Source organism: Siniperca chuatsi, linkage group LG23 (assembly GCF_020085105.1).
Source record: "Siniperca chuatsi isolate FFG_IHB_CAS linkage group LG23, ASM2008510v1, whole genome shotgun sequence".
NCBI lineage: Eukaryota > Metazoa > Chordata > Actinopteri > Centrarchiformes > Sinipercidae > Siniperca > Siniperca chuatsi.
Window position 1 is genome coordinate 14,275,117 of NC_058064.1, and position 13,155 is coordinate 14,288,271.

Below are 13,155 nucleotides of genomic sequence, written 5' to 3' on the forward strand. Positions count from 1 at the left end.
ATATGTCATCCTTTTGTGCACAATGCAGGAAGCAAGCTGATTCAAAGGTTTACCTTAAAGATTCAACCAGAAAATCTGCAGCTCTAGAAAGTTGTCGCATCGTGAAACAAGACTGTTTCCGAAATCACTCCCTATTTACTGTGTTGCGCTATATTTACACTCTGCCATTTATTCGAGTGTCTGAATTCTTAGTGTGAAATATATGCACTATACAGTATAGAGCCCTTTAAAATCCCCACAACTGAACGCAAAAAAGTAATGTCTGTGGTGTGTAGACTACTTTCTGCTAACAATTCCACAATAGTTGCGTTTTATAGATGCGAAAATTGGTGTTGTGCGACTCTACGCCTGTCAGTGATGATGAATGATGATGATTAATTTGTCATTACATAGGGAGTAGTGAATGAGTGAAATCAGTTGGTGATTTCAAACACAGCGTTAACAGCTAGCTAGCGGCTCTGTGAGGCTGTACTTAAGAACAGCACTACTTTCAGCTAATGTCAGCATGCTAACATGCTCACAAGGACAATGCTAACATGATGATGTTTAGCAGGTATAATGTTTACCATGTTAACCATCTTTATTTAGTATGCATACATTTGCTAATGTGGGAATGTCATTTGTTTTACAGGTATTTGGCCATAAACCAAAGTAATGGACAAATTAATATTTTGATCTTTTGATGGCAGTAGATGAAAGGTTAATGGATCACCAAAGGGTGACATGAATATCTGTACCAAATTTTAAGGCAATCCCCCCAATAGTTGTTGTGAAATTCCACATAGGTCAACCTCATGGTGGGGCTAGAAGACAAGTTAATGATTCATCAAAGTCAGTAGGCCTCATCCTCTGGGGACCATGAAAATCTCCACAAAATGTCATAACAGTTATCCAGTAATTGTTGAGATATTTTAGTCTGGTCCAAAGTGATGGACCAACAGACAGACATTGCCATCCTCAGAGCCACACTGCTAGCATGGCTAAAAAGACATGCATGTTTGGTTTTGTTTGCACATGCATGATGTTTTGTATGTCTGAATACATGCATGTGCACACACACAGGCACATTCAATAAGCCTGTGTGTGTGCACAAGTTTCTTTTTGTACACTCTCCTTCACCTTTCACCTTCTCTATCAGCGTCCCACTAGCTTGCCAACATTAACAATGTGACTGCCAGTCAGAGTCCACAACAATCATAATATCTTTTCCTGTAAAGTCTGCCATCTGCTAAAATGATACTGTAGATGAAATGTGATCCACTCATACCTGCGGTGGCGCTCACTCTGGTACACTTGTAGTTTTACAGTGGCCAGCATGACATAAAACAGCTTGACTGACACTTACTGCGTGCTATAAAGAGGGGGAATATACAGTACCATGTGGTTTTCACATTAACATCAGGCTTATGTTCGAGTGTGTGTGTTTTTTATGTGCTTTTTGTGTATATGCATAAGAAATAAGGGATTATTATGCCACTTGTGGTAATATGTTGACTATAATTTCATCTTTTGGGCTGATGTCAACTGCAGTAATTGAGGGCGTTTTAAAGAACAGAACTAATGTGCAGGCATGCAGAGCATAACGAGTGTGTTGAGAGAGTGGTGCTATTTGCAGAGAGAGAAAATTGCCTGACAACTGTACGCGCTGCTTGTGAGTAATGTTGCCATGAGGAAGTACGCCCATACAAATAGGCTCTGTCTTTAAGCTGTCACTCAGCCATTCATCACCCTGTGTATTTATTCCCGGGGATTAGAAATGCTTATCTCTTGGTGGCCGTGTTTATTTTGCTCTAGAGCTGTCACAAGAGTGCTTTTAGCCGCTGTCTCTGTGTGCGTCCAAGATGATCTACACCTCCACTCAGGTGTAGGATTTTCATTATTTGCCTAAGGTTCTTCTCTGTATGCTTTAAATCTTTTTCTTTCTCTGATTTTGGATGATAATGTCCTGGAAAAAAGGCCACAATTCAACAGTATTTGACTTGTATTTTGGGCAAGTAATAGCTCCTGTACATTTTGTTCAAGCAACCTTGAAACTTTCCACAGGTTTCTCATACATCCTGCCAAGATACTATCAAGTCTCTGAAGATATGCAGTATATTGCTTTGCTCCAAATGTTGTATCTTTACTGTAATACTTTGGCTCCTGCTCTCCACTTAAGATGACAGTAATAGAAAACATGCTGTGATGAAAAAAAACCCATGGTTTTGCTTTATTTTACTCCTCTTCATTTTCCACTTCAGCCAGTCTTCACAGTGATTTGTGCGCCTGTAGGTTTTAAACCGGCATAAGTCTGGAAAGTTCTGGAAAAGGTTATAGGGAACTTTTTCCACTGGTGCAGATTGTGGATGGTGTTGAATCAGTTATTGTAGGTCAAAGACAAGGTTTTTACTACCTCACTGTGATGTGATTCAGACCGATGCTTTAAATACTGAAAATCCATTACTGTAAAAATTAAGGACTGAAATATATGCGACATGTATTCACTTTAGATGATTTGACAAGTTCAGAAAAGTGTGAGGGAGGAACAGTAAAAGTTTGGCAAGGAGCTCCCAAGCACATGGCAAATACATTGGAGTGTACAGTAATAAGGAGGAGGTGTGTGTGTGAGAGAGAGAGGGAGAGAGAGAGAGAGTGTGTGTGTGTGTGTGTGTGTGTGTGTGTTCAAGCCTCTTTTGAGTGCAGTTTTGATAAAATTCCAGGTCTCATCTACTGCTGAGCTGCTAAAACAAATTACTCTTGCCACAGTGATTTGGACATTCACACACAGAAATGTAATACTAATCACACAAACACACTCACTGGACACATACTGTACGTGCATGTGTGTAATTCTGCATCAAAGTGAATTATATATTTTATATGAGAGGATTGTAAGTACAGTCATTTTGCATATACGATTTTGTTATGTCTCTATAAAACAACTAAAAACAATGTGGAACCTTGTCATGCAGTGGACCTTGTGGCCACGCAGATAAATCCACACATAGAGCCATTAACAACATTTTTCTGTATTTCAAAATAAAATTCTTTACCCTTTCCTTTTGGCATCACTGGAACCCCAAAGTTCAAATCATATGTGTTTAACAGGCAGTACCTCAGCACCCCAGACAAGCATGGCCTTGGTCTACTATTCTTCTCAGAAAAGAGAAATACCATTAAGGGATAGGATCCATACCAGTCCTTTCTGTAAGTGGAAAGATGTTTGGAAGTTCTCACAAAACTCATCATGTAGCAAAAGACTGACAGACACAGGGTGCCTGGACAAAAAAACACTGTGGACAATTAATTTGATTTCATTCCTGCTGTAAAACATCATGGGGAACACAATATTATACTCTGAAAATGCTGACTATCCATTTCTTACATAGAATGTGCATCTGAAAGTGTGTTTCTATGCAATCCAGCTACTTATACTTTGCCAGACCTCAAGAGCAGATTGGAAACAGACAAAGTGTGAAGCACTTCACAATGAAGGGTTCACTTCCAATCCAGTTTGAAAGTTTATCAGTAAGTATTCAATTAAAGACAATTTTCTCGTAAACATATGTAGCAGTTTGTCAAATTGTTTTTGTAAACCACTGACTCAAATCACCTAAAACAGCATGGAAAAAAACTTTAGAATTTATTTTTTTAGTCTGACTAGGGTAGTTGTCACATGTTTCAGTTGCTCATTTTTGGCATGGAACTCTTCAAATAATGATGCCACCATTTTTGGCTGATGACACACGTCATGGCTGACATACTGTACTGAATGTACAGTTCACATGAGGTAGCTGGACCTTGTTTTGATAAATGTGGGAAAAGGGGAAGTGGCTGGGCTGTGTGTTATCTTATCTGTGTACCGTCCAAGCCACGGACTGCGCCGTGTCCTGGGAGTGACAAGCACAGTTGTGTGTGTGGTAGCTGGCAGCCGCCTCGGGTCTGTCTCTCTATACAACAGAATGAGTTTGAGAGACAGTGCAGAAGTTTTTAGCTAATTCTCCCCAGGATGTTCGACTGCACTGTGAAGCTCATATATCTGGAGAGAGAAAAAAATGTTGTAAAGGAAAGTACAGCGTAACTGCACTTAGCTCATAAGCTCGTATTTGGCTAAAGAGCAAACCAAAGACCTTTAATGACTACAGGCCAGAGACATTTAATGAAATCCTCTACATGACATATGGGTCAATTTGGCTGAAATAACCCTTGAACATTTTGTTCCAAAATGAGATATCCATTATTGGAAAAAGGTGAATCTTCATCTTGCCAAACAGCACACAATGAAATAGGGAAAAAACTTCCATTGAGAAAAACACTTTTACATGTTGGATTCTCTTTATTTTAGAAACAGCGATTAATGACCTTCCCCAAAAGTCTTTTCCCCCTCTAAAATAAATGTATTGCCTCTTGGAAGTAGACTCTCCATTTTCTGCTGCTGCAAAGGCAACATTCCCACTCTGGCCAAACCTTTTCAACTTTGGACTGAGCAAGCTGATTGATTGACTTATGGACTCTGGCCAGTGTGTCCTCATTTGAACCGTCTGAATCAGAAAGGCCTCCGCTGCGGTGGGAGATAAACTCAGCTCTCTCCAAAACCGCAGCAGGTGGCCTGTGTTTGGGTCGTACACTAGCTGAGTATCAAGTTACCTCCTTATACACATGTTATCAATTAGTATAGATCCTCAGAGTGGTGGAGCCGATTGCTCATAGTTTTCTGTCTTCTCTCTTCCCAAACCCAAAGATATGAGGAGAGAGCAACAGTAGTAAACAACAGAACCTGGCCAGACCTGCAAAAATGCAGTTTACATTTCAGCAGCTTTTATAATCAATTAAGTGTCGAAATTTTAAATAGACCTGGGAACGGGTGGTCTACTTGTTGAAGCTTCATTAGTTGCATCAAAAATGTCATAGCAACCATGACTGGCGCCATCATAGATGTCCATAACTGATGAATTGACTATGCATGAATGTTTACATACATAACATCCATCCAAGAAAAATTTGATTAGGGAGAACTGTAGGAAATAATACACAGGTGTAGCATGGTAGTGCCGGCAGATGAATTCCTGAGAAGTGAGGCAGGCGTCTGAAGACCCTGGACTCTGACTGGACCCTTCAGAGAGGAAAAAAGTTGTGATTCCGAAAATCGTCTGTCACTTAGTCTCATTCAGAAATATGTCTGGGTCTGGTCCTATGTGAAACACTTGTACAAACACACACTCTGTCCTTTTATACATCTTGGCTGTCGGTGGCTCAGAGAGCTGCCTCCGGGGAAGGGTCTCCTTCCAGTCAGTTTCCACTCAGAGGGAACCAAAATACATCCTGACCTGGCTATGGAGACCATGACATTTCAGACGCTGTGTATGCAAGAGAGACAGGTCCACAGATGGAACACATTTGTATGAATTAATGTGTAACTGTTAAGAGGGCAAAAATTATTTGATATAAATTGACCTTAGCTTCCACCCATTCTGCTGTGGTACTTTGGCTTGATTGCAATCAGAGCCGAAAAGCCTTTATTGTAAAATGTCATCAATACCTGCCTTGGCCCTTAGTGAGAGATGTATGAGAGAATAATGAATGTTGTTTCAGCTTTCAAACCAAAATCTTATCTGATGACAAGTCCAACAACTTCTACTTTGTATCATTGAGATCCTCTTTCCTGACTGGAAAGTGTGTGGCATTACATTCCTGGTCCACTTTGATGTGACGAGAAATGACAGATACTTATCCGTGTAAACACAGTTGAAGTTCTTCCAGTTCTCAAGCTCTTCCTGTTACTGTTCTTCCAGGAACAAGAGGTCCACAATAATCAAATCTTCAGCTGCAGCTTATGGTAAACGGTAAATGGACCGTACTTGTATAGCGCCTTTCTAGTCTTCCGACCACTCAAAGCGCACACTACATATCACATTCACTCCATTCACACACATTCATACACTGATGGCAGAACTGCTCATCAGTACAAAGAAACTAATTAATCATTCATACACTCACACACCGAAGGCACAGCCCTCGGGAGCAATTTGGGATACAGTGTCTTGCCCATGGACACTTCGACATGCGTGCTGGGGTGGCTGGGCCGACCTTCCGTTTGGTGGATGACCCGCTCTACCACTAAGCCACAGTGTTGCGTGCGCAGATGATTCTTAAAGTTTGTTAAACAGATTTGCTGTTACTCTTCTAAGATTTCATGACCTCGTCAGACATGTAAAAAACAAACATATTCAGCAGGTAGGCTAAGTTTGCCTGACATACTGGATCATCAAACTTAAGCCCCTGATAACCATCTGACTCCAGTATGTAGCAATAGTTGGACAAATAATTTCAAAGCAAACTTAAGAGATGGGAATTTACTGGTCAAGTCTCAACAAAACTACAAACTTGAAAAGCAGAGTTCAACACAGCTTTGGCATTTTCTTCATTGCTAAAGATGCTGCAATGTGTCCACATCACATGTGAGACAACCTCTTTAATCCGCATCCTGTAATACTTTGTCAGCTTGTCATTGTTTTGGCACCATCTGTACGAATTCTGAAGCATTTTTTCGTTCTCATGCCCCAACTTGTTCTTAATCATGCATGATACAGACAAGCTGATTAGCCAAATTGGCAACATCTGTAGTCTCATTTTACTGTAGTGGAAAGCACTCAATCATTTCAGTGCATTCTTGCATCACTTTATCAGTGTAATCTTTCATGTCAATAAACCTACAAGTCACAACAGTCAAAGTGGCACCGAGTCAGCTCTTTTTCTCCTCATGTAATATATGTGTTTGTTCTTTGACCAACGCCACACAGTTCTTCACCACCACAAAAACAATTTAATAATGAAACACACATTCTTTATTTGTAATTTAAATGCCACAATAATAGAAATTGCATACACTGCTGTACAACCTGGGGACACTTCATGTACCACCTGTGGTATATGTATTACAGTTGGAGAACCGCTGCAGAAGATAAATGAAGCAATTGAACACTTTAGCCATTAATTTTTTGGAACCAATTTGCTGATAAAAATGAGCTGGATGGGCCAAACCTAATACAGGCGTAAATAACAGTCACACAAATTGTGTTTTATTGCCATTAAATCCAGATGTTCGGTTATGGGAGCATTCGGGGTAACAGGTACTGTAGGGCCTGTAGCCTTGTCAGGAACTCTCTAAATCCCTCAGCTCTCGGCCCTGGTCCTGATACAGCTCATTAAACTGTGATTATACTGCTCCCAAGGGTTTGGGCCCAGAACCAGCTCATTATAAAGGCAACAGAAAACAGAGCATGCAGAATGAATCGTTATAATGCAGTGTGCCTCCTATCACTATCATCTGCTATGCTAGTTTGTTCTAAAAACAAAGAACTTCAGATTGAATTTTAAGAAATGCGTAACCTTATGTAATGTGTAAAGAAACATTTAACAGGAAACCAAAGCTTTACCTAAGAAAAGGAACCTGTACTAGAATGTGCCATAGGGTGCTACAGGGTATTACCATCATAATTAGCAGTTGGCTGACCCCACGCCCTCCCAACCACTCTGCTTCCGAGCTAATGGCGTGCTCCACCTCTCACCTATCGCATGCAGTTATAGGGGATCTGGTAGGACCTGCAGCACATGTGAGGCAGGAGTCTGGTCATATTACCCTGACCTGATCAAGAACAGATTTCAAACGCAGGTGTTTGAGAGGAAATACCAGGGAGGTCCAGTTCTCACATGAGTCTTTTAATCAGGATGTCCCACCACTTCTTGGTGAAAATTACACTCCAGGTGCTCAAGTTTATTACGATAATTTCATTAAAAGCTGAACAGGTATTCATTTATACTGGTCAATGTTCTGCTTAAGTTGAGACATCTAACCCATGTTAATTTTATATAAACACACCACATATGAATTGGGGTTGTTGTAACAGCTAGTGTAGTGTTTTTAAAGAAAATGACTACCTTAAGAGGAGTTCAATCTTCTTCCAAATGACCTTGTAAAAATACTTTGTGTTAGTTAGTTAGTGTTAGTTTTTGACTGTCATCTTTGGCCAAACAAACCAAGTTTGATTGTCATTGTTATTTATGTTCAGTGTTATTTTTTTGGCATTTTGTCGCTCTTTAAAAGAGTACTTAATCATTTTGGGAAATACACTTTCTTGCGTAGATGAGAAAATCGATACCACTATGTTCATTTGTGGTATCAATCTTCTCATTTAACTCTCGCCAAGAAAGCAAGCTTATTTTCCAAATTGTCGACTAAAGCAACTAAACCAAAAACTGACAGTGAACAAAAATTACAATAAACACAATTGATCTGTTAAAAATTTAAATAAATATGTGAGAGTTAGAGTATACAGAAGTCACTCAAACACATGGTTACTCGGGCTCCATTTCACCACTCTAAGAGTTGCACTGAAACCACTTCACTGCCATTAATCATCATCATTTCAACAATACCTCTCTCTGTCTGTCTGTACCTCTGTTCACCTACTTCTGCTTGGTATTTCAAGCAGGCAAAGATTAGAAGTGGTGTCAAGTATCCTGCTCTACGTCTGGCACTGTAACCTTCCTCCCCGTGTTTTGACAGTCATTAATGAGTGCAGATAATGCAGGGACTGAGAGTGTTAAAGCCTCTAATGGAGAGCACATCCAAATGTATGCCAAAACAAGCATTCTTTGTGAAGAGAGGACAGGATGTTACTGTAATATGTTTGACTGGTGCCAGACTGTGGGGATTGGCCTCAATGATAGCTGAGTGCAGTGGATGCCAGGCTGAATACCAAGACAGTGAATTTACAGACGATGCAGACCGAGGAAACAATGGCTTTAACAGATACCAATAAAACCTTGAAAAGCCTTCTTTTCAAGGGAGATACTGCACTAAATTATACATGTAATTAAACCTTCTGGAGCTGGGGGCCAGTCATTTTTGTCTTGTCTTGTTTGGCATATTTATGTACGAAAAATGGCAGACTGTGTGGAATCAGCCAGGAGTGTTTTGTTCTCCTTGTCTGTATTTTTAGCCCACTAGCTGCGTTGGTCTATGGATGGCAATATGGGTCGGTCAGTTGGTTGGTCCACCACTTTGGTCCAGGCTCAATAACTGCTTGATGGATTGCCATGAAATTTGGTACAGCCATTCATGGTGCCCAGATGACAAATCTTAATGACTTAGGCGATCCCCTGACTTTCCCTTTAGCACCACCATGAGGTTGACATTTGTGGTTTTAAATCAAGTGTCTCAACAAATGCCATGGAGTTTGGTACACACAATTATGTTCCCCTCAGGATGACTTGTAATCACTTTGGTGGTCCCTAATTTTTCATCTAGCGACATCATCAGGTCAAAATTTGAATTTGTCCGATACTTCTGTTTATGAATAAATACCTGCAAAATTAATGACCATACCATCAGCCTTAGCTTTAAATTATGCAAATTAGCAAAAGTAAGAATGCTAACGGGCTACACTAACATGGTCAACATTATATTTGCTAAACTCAGCATGTTAGCATTGCCATTAAGACTATGTTAGACAACTGTCATTAGCATTTAGCTCAAAGCACCGCTGTGCCTAAGTACAGCCACACAGAGCAGCTAGCATGGCTGTAGACAGTCTTTTACAAACTGAGGAAACCATTTATAAGTGCCAGGTCACTTTTGTTATCTGACAAATCTAAAACTGTAGATCAATACAAAAATGTATGCATTTCATATGATATTTGACAAATTGATAAAAACATACAAGTGTATTTTTCTTCTTTTGTACAGTTTTGCCAGATGAAGCCTGACTGGTTTTAATTACATGTGGATTTTAATACATATTTACAAAGACTTCCCACTGGTTTATTATGATTCAGGTGTTTCCTCCCAGATAGTACATCTGCAATATGACCCAATGCAGCATTTCCTCCCTTCTATTTTTCTGTAATTTTTCTCTTGAATTGATAGTCAGGTCTGCTGGTCTTTTTCCAAAAAGTATTTATTTTTTATGAATTATGGATTTCAGCACTAAAGCGAGACAGGAAGAGGAGAAAATGGAGGGGCACGACATGGGCCAGATTTAAATGCACAGTACTGCGGTCACATACCATTCATGCCAGCCAGCTTGAGTAACTAGGACACCAGGGCCTTAAAAATGAAAAGTTATTTAACTGAGACAGTGTGAAATATGAACGATACTGTAGTGCTGAGATGCTGGACAGAAGCCCCCGAGCAGCACTCCACCTCATTCCAGAGAGAGCTCATGTGTCATGTTCTCTGGGCTTCGACTGAAGTGTTATACAGTGCTGGATCTACACCATGAAAGGGTGGTAACCGTCGTCCTGTTAACAAAACCGAGTCTGTGCACCGGATGTGTTTATTTTAAAATCTCCAGTAATTACTTAACTATGCCTTAAAGATATGCTCGACAGAAGAAGAATGTTGTGTGTATATTTAGAGTAAATGCTGGGATAGTTACAGTCAAAACACTATATAGCAGCGCTAATACACCCCTGACATTAAAATGAACGGCTTCCTGGCACTAATGTGCTGGAAAGTCATTCAAGGGAGACCTCTGCACTCATTTTCTATTAACGTTATACAGAACATTTTCAAATCTGTGCCGTTGAGAGCTGTGGCTGGTGTGCCATCAGGAGAGCTTTCAAACAATGGACAGAAGGGGTTTCCGTTGCTTTATGATGGAGAACCTGAGCTGTGGCTGCCTGCCATCGACAGCGCACGGGCTGCAGTGAAGAGGAAGGAGCTGGCATCAAACGCAGAAATGTGAGGGCACACGCTCAGATGCAAAGGCGCACACGTCACTTTGATCTTCAAAGCAGTATGATGTTCGTGCTGAAAAGATCCTGGTGGTGTGTTTTATCCATTAGAGGCAAGGCCAGGGAGCTGACTTTAACAGTGAAGATGGCTACAAAAGCAAAAAAAAACCCCACAAAAACATGGATGTTCACTGCAGTTTTATCCACTCATTTAAAGGCAATCTCAGTAACACTGTAAGTAAACCTACCAGCAAAAATTTATATTGAAATTTGTGGTGAGACTCTTGAATTGACGTGTTCAACCCAGCCAAGTGGTTTCAGTGCAGCTCAAAGAACAGAAAATGAAAAAGTCTTTCTCCTTTGCTCTCTCTCTCTCTCTCTCTCTCTCTCTCACACACACACACACACACACACACACACACACACACACACACACACACACCTGGGGTAAGCTTGTTCTTTTAGCAATATTGTGACTGACTTATCACGGGAGGTCCAGACTTCTGCCATATGCCGAGTCTGCAGGTGCAGGAAGCTGACAGCTCTAAACACTGGGTACATTTGGGTCTATCACACACCGCTTTTTGATACTTGACCCAATGCGTTGACTTTAAAGGTTTGTTACATTGTCTGTGAAGTTTTTTAAGCATTCAGTAAAGTATTCTAATTGTACAGGAGCCAAATGTCTGTGTAACCAAAGAGCAGCAAGGGTCACTGGTTTTAGATTGTGTCCTTTTTGATTACTCAGTCTATGAATGCACTGGAAAATATACTTCCCAGCAGATTCATTTTACATCTTTGCACCTTTATTCTATAAAAGGAATTGCAAAAATGTCTAATTGATTTTGATAAAGGCAAATGACTGTTATATTGTTTCTAGATTTACTGTAACCCTTGAGAGGTGGACTGATTTAAATCTGAAGTTGCAATGAAATCAAGTGAACGTTTTCCATCCAACTTGCATGTTTTTCAGAAAAGTAAGAATTTAAAACTGAGTGAGATACAAATTTTTTCAGTGTGGTCCATTGTTCTCAAATCCAGATTGCTTACATCTTCCCTCTCCACTGGGCTGACACGCAAAGTGGAAGCTCTTCAAGTCAATGTCTCAAAGAATACTAAAAGAAAATTATGTGAACCATATGATGCGAATGAAAAATTAATACATGTTTTTTTCACTCTCTGTGCAGCTGTTCATGCTTATTAAAAACACTTACTGTACCCTTTGAACATTTTTAGAGTGATTAAAAACATGAAAGGGCTTTTCATGGAATCTTAAGGTTGAATCTGAAACCCAATCTCTGACAAAAAAAAAAAGTGGAGGCTGCAGAATGTAATAAACAGTAAAGGTTTGAAACGAGGCTACTCTGACAAATATTGTCTTTGGAGGGCAGCCAGATTCTTGTGCCGATGACTCTGTGCCAGAGGCAAAACTCATCCAAGCCCAGAGTACTCTCAAGTGGGCCTGAGTGTTGTTTTGGAGTTTGAGGCAAAAGAGAATAGGCCAATGGCTCCCTGTGAGATAAGCTATTATAATCCACTCAACATGCAAACACAGAACAGCCCAAATCTGTCTTCAAAATGTACACTGAACAGACATAAGACTTTTGTTGAATATTGATTGGCCGTATAGGAGTAGTTACTTGTGTTACGGTCCACATGCAGGTAATCCTAGTTTAGCTCAAACTCATCTAGCTTGGCTTAGTCATTCATGTACTGCGTGCTGCCCCATTGTTGCGCTATATCCTGGCCTTTGTGTGCGCTTCAACTTTCACCAGAAGGGACTTTTTGGGTACTTTGAGTGTGTGCCAACGTGTCTGGTGGCTTTCATACCGTGCATAGTTGCATTTAGAAAGTTCTGGAAGTACCAGACGTTTATCAGTACATGCATACTTTTTTTTGTTGCATACTTTAAATGCAAAAAAGGGCCAGAATTTAATTTCAATTTTGTCATGCTGTCTAAAAATATTGTATTCGGATTACAGATAATTGTACTTCAGGGACATCTCAGAAGACCATTTAGATTCTACAACTTTATAAAATGTAGAAAATCTGCATGATAAGATTTGAGCCAGGCTAACTGTTTCCCCCTGTTTCCAGTCTTTATGCTAAGCTAAGCTAATCAGCTGCTGGCTGTAGCTTCATATTTAATGTACAGATAGTCTAACTCTCTGCAAGAAATCTCCCTAAATGTCAAACTATTAATCCTTTAAGTATTATTTGTGGCAGTGTTGATATGTAACATATATGTACATAACTGCAGACCCAAACCCATCATAGTAACATGGTTTCTGTGTTTCTGTGTCTGTGTGTGTGTGTGTGTGTGTAGTATAGCCCGAGGTCTCTGTCATCTTTCCCATGCCCCACTGTCACACAAGCACACTGTCACACAAGCATACAGTCACGTCTCAAGCTAAGGTATTTCCTCTGTCATTATTATCA